At 36.8% G+C, this 12,730-nt stretch overlaps 1 protein-coding gene across 10 annotated transcripts in view; it reads right to left on the minus strand.

Moving 5' to 3' along the window:
• LOC150108741 (uncharacterized) overlaps positions 1-12,730 on the minus strand; it is a 189,706-nt gene that overhangs the window by 115,472 nt on the left and 61,504 nt on the right. For 3 of the 10 annotated variants that reach the window (XM_090416191.1, XM_090416195.1, XM_090416196.1), the window contains one exon: positions 3,837-4,153. The exons of 6 other annotated variants lie outside the window; for them this stretch is intronic. The gene's annotated coding sequence lies outside the window, so the exon portion shown is untranslated. The remainder of the gene's footprint in view (positions 1-3,836; positions 4,154-12,730) is intronic. One more of the 10 variants, XM_090416192.1, reaches the window with a different exon arrangement.

Here is a 12,730-nt window from a genome sequence, read left to right on the forward strand (position 1 = left end):
AATACTTAGTCTTTATTTGAGTTGTGAGTCAGCAGTTAGAATTGAAGGAAGTACAGGAAGATGGTTTAATGTTAAATCTGGTGTGAGACAAGGATGTACATTATCCCCTCTGTTATTCATTATCTATATGGATCACATTATGAAGGAATGTGGTATTAAACCTGATATCAAAATTGGAGATGTTAATGTCAGCTCTTTGCTTTATGCGGATGATGTTATACTTCTAAATAAATCCGCTACAAGTCTGCAAGATTCTCTGACTAAATTGAATAGCTGTTGTAATAGATATGGTATGAAGGTCAGCAATAAAAAGACAAAGACAATGAAAATAGGCAGAATCATTGAAAATGTCAACTGTGTTGTGAATGGAGAACCTGTGGAACAAGTAAAACATTTCAGCTACTTAGGCACAATTTTTACTGAAGATGGTAAACTAAATATAGAAATAGACAACAGAATCAGCAAAGCTGGTATCGTGGGAAGTCAATTGAATAAGTTCATATGGAAGAAGAAAGAAATTAGTCGGAACACTAAATTAGCTGTATACAAGACTGTGTTCAAACCAATTTTAACTTATGGATCTGAGAGCTGGGTCAGAAGTAAAACACTTGACCAAAGACTAGAGACCGCAGATATGAGAGTCCTGAGAAAGATTAGAGGTGTGAACAGATGGCATCAATGGCAATATCATATTAAAAATGAGGATATTAGGAAAGAACTTGACATTGTCAGTATCCAGGAATGTGTTAGCAGAGCTAATCTCAGATGGTATGGTCACCTAAATAGAATGGGAGAGGAAAGATTAGCAAAACAAGTGTTCTCTGCCAGGTTGGCAGGAAAACGACCCAGAGGAAGACCAAGATATAGGTGGATTGATACGGTACAAAGTGCCTTAGACGATAGAAATATAAGATCTGATAATGTTGGAGTCTTGACAAGTAATAGACTGATTTGGAGGAAAATTGTAGATAGGAAGTTAGTAATGATGTAATTTTTTCATGTAGTACTGTCATATCCTGTACACCCCTTGAGGGTACATGGCAGGAATTTGATGATGATGATGATGTGAGGGAAGAAAGTGACTTTACTGGTTGGCATGTTTGTAAGCTGAACTGTGTATACTATTAATTACAGAACATGGGAGAGGATATCAGATTTATGAAAAATTTCCAACCCTCAATTTTTTTTTTCGGTTGGAAATTTTTATAAGGTTTGAATGTTATGTTTTAAGAACTTATGCTACTTTTTTCTGTAGAAATGGGATGAAATTCCTTCATGCACCAAAATTAGTTTCTGACTATCTTTTGAGATGTAATTAATAAATTTTAGCAGTATGACATGTTTTAGTTCATGAGCTTTTTTTTGGAAAAAAGTAAATTTTTTTTCCCACAAAAGAATGTTCATATTTAAAATGCAAATATTTACTAAAAAAATTAAGATACAGAAGAAATAACTGTATATGATGGGGGGGTGTCAAGTTTTATTATATAGGGCAAAAATGCAATCTGAGCTTCATGTATATCTCACAGCATAAATCCAGCTTCTAATTCAACTCTATCCATATGTATTCTGATATTTCCAGAGTAACTATTGCTATAGTATTTCTAAGTTTATCTTTTGACTCATCACAAAGTCACTTTTGATGTGTACACTTTATCATTTATATAAGTCTGCAGAAGGAAATCTAAATGTGAGAGGTTGGAACCATGAGGTCAGTAGGAAACTGGTTCTGTTCCACCCAACTGCTTATTTAGGAAATGGAAATCCAAAGTATTGATACAAAATGTTTCCAAAATGCAGGAATGCCCTATCTAGTTGAAAATAATATCGGGATGTCGCTCAGTCTCTGAAAGATGGTAATTTTCTAAAATATCCAAAAAGCAACACTGTTTTTATTGTTTTCTCTGCAAATTAAAATTGACCTGCTGCTTCTGTGCATTCATTTTTTTGGGGGAAGGGGGGGATTTATTTCAGAGTCTAAATATTCAGTAAGTAAACTATAATCTCAAACCACAAATGTGTCTCGCTTGGATTCCCTAACATGTGGAATGTTGCTCTGTCTGAAAATAAGACACAATTGAGGATATCCTGGATACTCAAAGTATCCACTAGATAATGACAGTCTGACACAATTAAGATTACTGTCAACAATTTTCTTTCTAATTAATCTATTATTGATTACAGCTATAATATACATTTTGGGATGAAAAGATTAGCAGCAGTTTACTACAGTGGTGGAACTGTACTCCAGGAAATTGATGAGGCAAGAGATTTAGGAGTGTTGGTGGATAAGAAATTGAAGTTTAAGGGACACATTGCAAAAGTGGCCAAATCAGCTCATCAAATCACTTGGTTGCTGAAGAATACGTTGACGAGCAGAGACAAGCATGTTATTGTTCCTCTGTATCGAGCCTTGATAAGACCCCACCTCGACTACCGTGCCCAGATTTATCACCTAGGTTTCTTCTTGATGGGGAGGAGGTGGAGAGGATCCAGAGGCGAGTGACCAAGATGATAGCAGGTCTGTGGAATGAACCTTATGAGAACAGGTTGAGGATTTGTGGGTTGCATAATTTGGTTGATAGGCGGAGGAGGAGAGATATGATTGAGACATTCAAATTACTAAAGGGTTTCTATAAAATTAATTCAGAAGATATTTTTGAGAACAGGGCTGGTTGTGGCAGGACTAGGGAACATCCATTGAGGCTGGGCAAGAGTGTGGTTAGTAAGGGTGTTAGAGCTGGGTTCTTTACTTTTAGAGTGGTGAATGAGTGGAATGGACTGCCAGAGTCTGTGGTGGGTGCTGTGACAGTGAATGAGTTTAAGGTGAGGTATGATAGATACTGTGTAAATGTCGAATAGTTGTGATGAACATGATTTGGGGCCTCCCTCGATGAGTCTAAGAACTCCCTGCAGTTGTCCGTAATAATAATAATAATAATAATTTGATCTGGTCCTACGTGTATCAATCTTCAAAAGCTGTTTTTGAACATTATTAATGTTAAATTCTTTTCTAATATCAAATAATTTTTAATCCTATCAGGTTAAGTCTCCTTCTTTGTATGTTTCAGTATATTTAAAATCTGTGTGTAGTGCAGTAGAGTAGTGTCCTCCAACTTTAAGTCCATGGAGGTGTCATGTAATAATAATATTTTTGCTGGCCTGGTTGGCCAATTGGTTAGCATATCTGCTCTCCAGCCAAAAGGCTGTGGGTTCGAATCCTGCGTGGGCATGGATGTTTGTAATTGTCTGTGAAAATACAAGTGGGTGGTGGTCAGTAGTAGATGGCATTGGTGTAGATGATGAAGGTAGTTGCGGTTGGTGAAGTGGTGGAGATGGAGAGTTGTAGAGTAGGTGTCCTCCCTCGATGAGTCTTTGGACTCCCTGGAGGTGTTTCATAATAATAATATTTAAAGTCTTGTAATGCTTGTTGACAGCCTCATCCAGATTTTTAAAAAAACATACATGTGTATATATATATATATATATATATATATATATATACACACACACTGAAATGCTGCCTGCACTACATTCCAAAAGAAAGGTGGTAAGAGTTATGCTCCTATGATCTGGAAAGATTTGTTTGTTTGAAGTAGGAGATAATAATTACTGTAACTCCCAGGGATACAGACTGAAGTCTCATTACCAGCTATAACACCTTGGAAAATGAGGAGGACTGTCAGTGGCAGGCCTATAAAAGATCTGAGCAAATCTCTTAAAATTTTTCATATCTCTTCTTCATAAGTGGCTGTGGCATTCCATTTTATTTGCAACAAATTTTCAGACATCGCAGATTACTATCATCACTTGAACACTATATTTAGAACACTTACACTTTAAGAACAGAAAGTTCCTCAGTAGTCACATGCCAGTATTGACAAATCAATTCATCTACTTTTCTCTGATTTTCATTAGTTTCTATGTCTGATAGTAAGCCTGTGTACCAGACAAAAAAGTATAGCAGAAAAGTATACATTTTCCTATTTTTGTTGGCATCTTCTGACATTGCTATTATTGAACAGTTTCTGCACAATACATACTGAATAGTTTTTGATGAATTTTCAACGATTTCCTTATCCTGATGTGATTAAGAACTTAATGATAAACTTCAATGCTGCATGCAGACATCTTTTACTTCTCACTTATAACCCTACAACAACAACAACAAAAAAAAAAAATAAATAAATAAAAAATCCAAATTTCAGATGTGTTTTATAGAAACAAAGTGCCAAATATTTTGCAGTAAAAAATTCAGGACACCAAGTCCTGAATTTTTTGTTGCCTTTTAACATTTTTGTTACCTTAGAACATTTTGTTGCCTTATAAAGTGTTATAAGGCTTGTTGCCTTATAACATTTTGGATGTTATAAGGCAACAAGCACTACATTTCTAAGTTTGCCAAGTCTTCAGAGAGGATGCAGCTTGTAGACTGAACATACCCAAAACAATTCATAGCGTCTTGCACACAGAGTGCTGTTTGTCTCGATCATCTTCTTCATGCAAGTTATGCAGCAACTGAGTTTGGTAAAGCATTTTCTTCAAAGATGAACACAAGATTGTGTGAACTGTTGTTTTGGACAATATCAATCTGCAGAATGATATTTCTGATCCTCACTGACTGAAGACTTGGCAAAGAGATTAAATATTTTCTTGTGTTGACACTGGGCATCCAGAGCACTCTTTCTCATACATAGATCCCAGTTCTTTTAAATTTATTCACAATTCAAAACTTATATTTTGTATAAAAATATATAATTATTTAATTAAAACATCGATTTGAAATTTACCCTACTTCACCAAAATATGTAGTAACTTTTGTGACACTGTTTGTATGTATACGTGTTTCTATGTAGCACCTGAAGATAGGCTTGATGTAAAGGTCCAAATGATAAAGATAATACAAAATGATGGTAGAACATGAAAAATTTCCATGACGGCTGGGGTGTCGCCCAGTTAAACAAGGCCCCCGTTATTTTCACCGGGGAACCAGGGTGAACAGCGAAAAGTCAGCATCTGAAACAAATCTGAAAAAACACCCCAACTCAACATCACCAGAGTTAAAGATCAGTATTATCAACATAATAAGCCTGAATGGCAAAGAAATGGAGCTAGCTGAGGAATTAGATAAGTAACAGATAGACATAATAGGGGGTGACTGAAACAAAAAAGACAAAAACTGGTGAGATCTGTCTGAGCAATAAATACAAAATGCTATATTCAGGAAATGACAATCAAGGAAAAGAAGGAGTAGCCATAGTATTCAACACTAAATATGAGGCTAATCTTCCTGAATGGCAGGCAGTCTCAAGAAGAGTGATGTGGGCAAATATGAGAAATGGGAAAGTGGACAATGAGACTTATTTGTGCCTATGATCCCACAGAAGGTTCTACTAAGGTAGAAGTGGAAGAATTTTTTGAGGATTCAGAGAAAGCAGCTGACACAATGAAAAAGGAAAAGTTGGTCCTTGTTGGGGATCTCAATGAAGTGTAGGAAATGATTGTCACACATACAAAAATATATTGGGAAAATTTGGAGAAAAAGAGCAAAGCTAATGACAATGGCAAATACTTGTTGGATTTCTGCTCAGGACATGGACTGGTTATTACTAACACCATGTTCCAACATAAAAATGTGCACAAATTCACTTGGAGAGAAGAGGCAAGAATTAAGAAAAGTCTTATTGACTATGTTATTGTTGATAGTGATGTTTTCTCCCTGGTGCAGGACACCAGAGTGTACAGAGGATTTGAAATTGGAAGTGATCACTGTTTAGTCTTGAGCAGGATAAAATTGAATTTCATATTGAAAAGAATAACATGTAAGAAAGTTTTAAAGCAAAAATTACATGATGGCTGGGGTCTACAGTTCACAAAGATTATTGAAAACAAAATGAAAGAGTTTGAGAACAGGAACCAAACCTTGAAGATTCAGTGGCAAGCCTTGAAGAAAACCCTGATTGATTCAGCAAGAATCAATCAGGGTTTTGTGGTGAGGTTGTCTGCAAGGATAGAAAAATCATACCTCCATGGTGGACAAAGGAAGTCAAAGAGGCAGTGAAGGAAAAGGAAAAAGCATATCAAAAGTTCCTGCCAAATAAGTCAACTTGTGCTCTTAGAGAATACAGAGACAAATGTAAGAAAGCTAAACACTGAGTAAAACTGGCTAAACAAAAGTCATAGGAGGACTTAAGCATGAACATAGAAAATAAATATCAAGAAGGTGCCAAGATATTCTGGAGGTTGTTGAAGAAGCTTAGAATGGAAGAAAGAGTGCTGTAAAAGGAGTCAGATATGAAAAAGGTGACATGAAATGGGTGAAAAAGATATCCTTGAAGTATGGAGTAATTACTTCGAGAAATTGCTAAATGAAACAAGCAGTGATAGCAAAGTGGTAAAAAACATGAACAGGCACACAGTCAGGAATACATATCCATACTTGAAGTAGATAAAGCCATCAAAGGCTTGAAATGTGGAAAGAGAGCAATAGTAGATGATATTCGAGGAGAAATGCTGAAGTACGGTGGTATAAAAGTCTTGCAGTGGCTGCACTGCAGTTCAGAAGGTCTGGACAGAGGGATGAATTTCTGATGATTGGAGTAGAGCTCTAACAGTGCCCATATATAAAAAGGGAAATAAAACTGAATGTGAGAATTACAGAGGTATTTCCCTAATGAGTGTTCCTGGCAAGATCTATGCAAGTATACTTGAGAAACGGTTGAGAAGAATTGTAGAAGAAAAGCTTGGTGAAGAACAAGCTGGATTCAGGCCTAATAGAGGCTGTCAGGATCAGATCTTCACTTTACGACAAATAGTTGAGAAAGCATGGGAATATAACAAAGATCTGTATTTAAGTTTTGTCGATCTGGAAAAGGCATATGACAAGGTGATAAGAGAGAAGCTATTCAATACGCCACAGTTATATGGTGTCAATGGGGCATTATATCACGCAATACTAGTCTTTATTTGAGTTGTAAGTCAGCAGTTAGAATTGAAGTAAAGGAAGATGGTTTAACATCAAATCTGGTGTGAGAGAAGGATGTACATTATCCCCTCTGTTATTCATATCTATATGGATCACATTATGAAGGAAAGTGTTATTAAACATGATATCAAAATTGGAGATGTTAATCTCAGCTCTTTGCTTTATGCGAACGATGTTATACTTATCAATAAATCCACTACAAGTCTGCATGATTCCCTGACTAAATTGAATAACTGTTGTAATAGATATGGTATGAAGGTCAGCAATAAAAAGACAATGAAAATAGGCAGAATCATTGAAAAGGTCAATTGTGTCATGAGTGGAGAACCTGTGGAACAAGTGAAACATTTCACCTACTTAGGTACGATTTTTAGTGAAGATGGTAAATTAAATATGGAAATAGACAACAGAATCAATAAAGCTGGTATTGTAGGAAGTCAACTGAATAAATTCATATGTAATAAGAGAGAAATTAGTCAGAACACTAAATTAGCTGTATACAAGACAGTGTTCAAACCAGTTTTAACTTATGGATCTGAGAGCGGGTCAGAAGTTAAACACTTGACCAAAGACTAGAGACCGCAGATATGAGAGTCCTGAGAAAGATTAGAGGCGTGAACAGATGGCATCAATGGCAATATCATATTAAAAACGAGGATATTAGGAAAGAACTTGACATTGTCAGCATCCAGGAATGTGTTAGCAGAGCTAATTTCAGGTGGTATGGTCACTTAAACAGAATGGGTGAGTAAAGATTAGCAAAACAAGTTTTGCTAATCTTTGCCAGGTTGGCAGGAAAACGACCCAGAGGAAGACCAAGATATACGTGGATTGATACGGTACAAAGTGGCTTAGACAACAGAAATATAAGATCTGATAATGTTAGAGTCTTGACAAGTAATAGACTGATTTGGAGGAAAATTGTAGATAGGAAGTTAGTAATGATGTAAATTTTTCATGTATACTACATGTATACCCCTTGAGGGTACATGGCAGGAATTTGATGATGATGATGATAAAGATAATTTTAACTAATGTTTTCAAGGAATATGTATAACAGACATATTCTATTTTTTAATAAGTGCTGACACACAGAAAAATATAATTTATTAACTCCAATATATTTCTTCCTCATTACAATGACATCAGAGTGAGAACAGAGGATCAGTTTAAATCATTCCAAACATGAATCACAAAGCAAGATTAATGTAGCATGTGTGTACTAGCTCTTGATTCAGACAAAGCTAGGTATACATATGTAAAATGAAATTGGAATTGATTACCATTTAGTATTGAGGAGAATAAAATTGAGTTTCATACTGAAAAGAAGACTGTGCTGGAAATTTTAAAGTTAATCAAATTTGAGTGGATTTCAGATGTGAACTGTAGACTAAAATACACAAACATTATTCAAGACACAATGAAAGAGTTTGAAAACACGAATCAAACCTTGGAAATTTATTTTCCAAGGTTTGATTCGTAACCAACAAAATTAGCCAGTTATGTGTTATGAAAAGAGATAACCATTTACCTCTTTTACTAGTTCATTTATGCAGTCGAATTATCCAGAGTATGAGATTATCTTCCTAGGAGACTTTTATGTTCATAACATTAACTGGCTCTCATTCTCTAACTTCATACAAAAAGCCAGAAGGAAAATCAAATCATTTGCTACTGGTCTTGATTTAAGCCAAATTGTTAACTTGCCAACCAGGATACCAAATAATCCTCATCATTTTTCTAAATACTCTGAATCTTTTTTAAACCCACATTCACTTTCTACAGATCGATTTCCTTCCAGCCAATCTCCACCTCCTTCCCTATGGCATTACAATGGCACCAGGTGGGATGACCTACAATATTTTTATGCTTCTTTTCCATGATCTGATTACTGTTTTATTCACTCTTTCAATTTAAACACCTGCTCTGTCCAAACAGCTGAGATAATCTTTAGTGGAATGATGGCTTTCATTTCCCACTCCAGTGGTGTAAGTCAGACATCTATCCAAGCCCTGATTCTCGAAAAAATGTGCTTTTGTAGTACTCAATAAAAATGCAGCTTACATTCAGTGGCTCAAGTTAGAAAGTCCAACTTCTCATTCATCTTACACCATAGCTTGTAACAATTACATTTAAAAAAAAAAAAAAAACATTATCAAGTCAGAAACAGACTTTGTAAGAGCCAAATGTATGAAGTTTACCTCCAGATCAACTGATAGATAAGCCTCTTGGCCCCTCACTAAGACTGCTGGGCATAACTTCTACCTTTCCTTGTTTTCAGCTCTCTCATATTCTGAGTATACTATGATAACATCGAACAAAAATAAGGAAGAAGAACATTAATGCATCTTTTGGCATTAGTGTTTAACTCCAGCTCTAGTACAGATGATAATCAATCCAAATCATCTCCCACAATACCATAAATTGCACACAGATGTCTCCTGTGATCTTTAGCCAGAAGGACAGTAGTAAAATCCTCATTAGTCTTTATAGCAATAAGTCTCCTGATCCAGATGATATCCTTCCAGCTGTGCTCAAAACTTGTGCTACAGAATTATAGAAATAACAGAACTTGATAGAAATACAGAACGAATGGTTGATTTGATTGATAATGAAAACGGTGAGATAAATGCAAGTAATGAAATTGCCCATTTGAACGGTGCGTTACGCAGAGCTAAAAGGCAACTGGAGCGTATGGAAGAATGTGTGTTGAACGTACTGACAAATAACCGGCGAAAGTCTGTGACGGCAAATAATAGAATGTTCATAAACATCAATAAAATGAAGGAGTGAGTGCTGTATGGGGATTCGCTATTAAGAGGTGTGATAGTTCAGAGTTTAACGAAATCGTACCAGCCGGGTGCGAACATAAAGAACGTCAGCGAATCTATTCAAATGCAAAAACAGAGGGTGAAAGAGATGATAATCGTGGCAGGAACAAATGATTTGAAAGAGGACAAAATGGAAATGATAGAGGATGTGAGGGAATTACTTGAGGTAGCAAAAGAGAAGAGTGAGAGAGTTAGGATGGTGAGTATCTTACCGCGGTATGACAGCGAAGTGTTTAGAAGGAGGGCCATAATTGCCAATGACTTTATGTGTGGGTTATGCATGGAGAGTGGTGTGGAATGAGTTCGATGGGCGAAAGGACCTATATAAGATGGATGGGTTACATTTGAATGGAGTTGGTGTACGGAGGCTTGAAAAAGTGTTGATGAATGATGTGGAAGTGGATGTACAGACTCAGGGAAACTAAATTTATTAAGAGGGGGGGGAGTAGATATGCAGACTTTAGGGAGGCAGTTGAGTGTATGAATGAGTATATTATGCCCGAGCGAGTACGAAGGACAACAAATCAGAATGGGATAGTTAGCATAAGGCATCAAAGTAGGGATGGGACAAATGGGCTTCTGCAATTCATGTACACTAATGCCAGGAGTATTAGGAACAAGAAGGAAGAGTTTTTGGCCTTGGTTGGCACTTCCAGGCCACGGGTTGTTGGTATTAGTGAAACATGGCTGACAGAAGATGATAAAGCTAGTGGGATTGAATGCGACGGGTATAGCGTGTTCAGGAGTGACAGGGTGAATAAAAAGGGGGGGAGAAGTGTTATTGATGATAGCTGATGAGCTGCAGCCAAGGAGTATAAAAGTTGAACTGCAGGATAGAGAAAAGAGCACATTTGAGGCTGTTTGGTGTGAGATAGAATCTAGCAGAACAAAATATGCAATTGGGTGCTGCTATAGGCCAGGTGATGGAATAGATGGTGGGGATAGTATGCATAAGCAAATAGAAGAAATGAGTGGAAGGAGGGTAATTATTATGGGTGATTTCAATTATGGTAACATTGACTGGAAAGAGGAGAGGGCACATGGGAGGAAGGAATTGGATTTTATGCGGTTATTAAGGGACAACTATGTGCGGCAACATGTAGTGGAAAATACCAGGGGGCAGAGAGTGCTGGACCTAGTAATTGCAACTGAGAATGTGGGTGTAACGAACATTACCATGTTGCCACCAGTTGGTGAGAGTGATCATAAGGTCATGACTTGGGAGGTGGCTAAAGGAGTGGAATTTACAATTAAGACAGAGTACATGTGGAATTACCGGGCTGGAAAGTATGACAAGCTTAGGTGTATGCTTGGCTCAGTGCCATGGCATGTAAAACTGCAAGGGCTGGATGTTGATAGTGCATGGGAGGTGGTTAAGAACTGTTTGCAGGAGGCAATGGTTGACTGTATACCAAGAGTCTGAATAATAAATCAAGTAGGGGTTAAATGGATGAATAACGCTGCTTTGAGGCTTTAGAAAAAGCAACTGACACAATGAAAAAGGAAAAGTTGGTCCTTGTTGGGGATCTAAATAGCAAAGTAGGAAATGATTGTGAGACATACAAAAATATTTTGGGAAAATTTGGAGAAAAGAGCAAAGCTAATAATAATGGCAAATATCTGTTGGATTTCTGCTCAGGACATGGACTGGTTATTACTAACACCATGTTCCAACATAAAAATGTGCACAAATTCACATGGAGAGAAGAGGCTAGGAATAAGAAAAGTCTCATTGACTATGTTATTGTTGATAGTGATGTTTTCTCCCTGGTGCAGGACACCAGAGTGTACAGAGGATTTGAAATTGGAAGTGATCACTATTTAGTCTTGAGCAGGATAAAATTGAATTTCATATTGAAAAGAATAACATGTAAGAAAGTTTTAAAGCGAATAAAAGTTGAGCAGCTCTCAGAAGTAAACTGTAGACTAAAATACAGAAATATTATTGAAAAGAAAATGAAAGAGTTTGAGAACAGGAATCAAGCCTTGGAGATTCAGTGGCAAACTCTGAAGGAAACATTGATTGATTCTGCCAGAGAGGCATGTGGTGAGGTTGTGTGCAAAGATAAAAAAATCAGAACTCCCTGGTGGACACAGGAAGTTAAAGAGGCAGTGAAAGAAAAGAAGAAAGCATATCAAAAGTTCCTGGCAAATAAGTCAGCTTTTACTCTTACAGAATACAGAGACAAATGTAAGAAAGCTAAACAGTGTGTAAAACTAGCTAAACAAAAGTCATGGGAGGACTTTTGTTTAGTATATTTTGCCACCTTCTTGAATAAATATCAAGAAGGTGGCAAAATATTCTAGAGGTTGTTGAAGAAGCTTAGGAATGGAGGAAAGAGTGCTGTAAAAGGAATTAGAGATGATAAAGGTGAAATGAAAACAGGAGAAAAAGATATCCTTGAAGTATGGAGTAATTACTTTGAAAAACTGCTAAATGAAACAAGCAGTGATGACAGCACAGTGATAAAAAACACTGACCAGGCATGCAGTCAGGAATACATATCCATACTTGAAGTAGAAAAAGCCATCAAAGGCTTGAAATGTGGAAAGGCAGCAGGAGTAGATGATATTCGGCCAGAAATGCTGAAGTATGGTGGTATAAGAGTCTTACAGTGGCTGCACTGCATAGTTCAGAAAGCCTGGACAGAGGGACGAATTCCCGATGATTGGAGTAGAGCTCTCATAGTACCCATATATAAAAAGGGAAATAAAACTGAATGTGAGAATTACAGAGGTATTTCCCTACTGAGTGTTCCTGGCAAGATCTATGCAAGTATACTTGAGAAACGGTTGAGAAGAATTGTGGAAGAAAAGCTTGGTGAAGAACAAGCTGGATTCAGGCCAAATAGAGGCTGTCAGGATCAGATCTTCACTTTACGACAAATAGTCGAGAAAGCATGGGAATATAACA

This window comes from Typopeltis vanoorti, chromosome 3 (genome assembly GCF_054136105.1).
Source record: "Typopeltis vanoorti isolate ZY-2024b chromosome 3, IOZ_Tvanoo_1.0, whole genome shotgun sequence".
Taxonomy (NCBI): domain Eukaryota; kingdom Metazoa; phylum Arthropoda; class Arachnida; order Uropygi; family Thelyphonidae; genus Typopeltis; species Typopeltis vanoorti.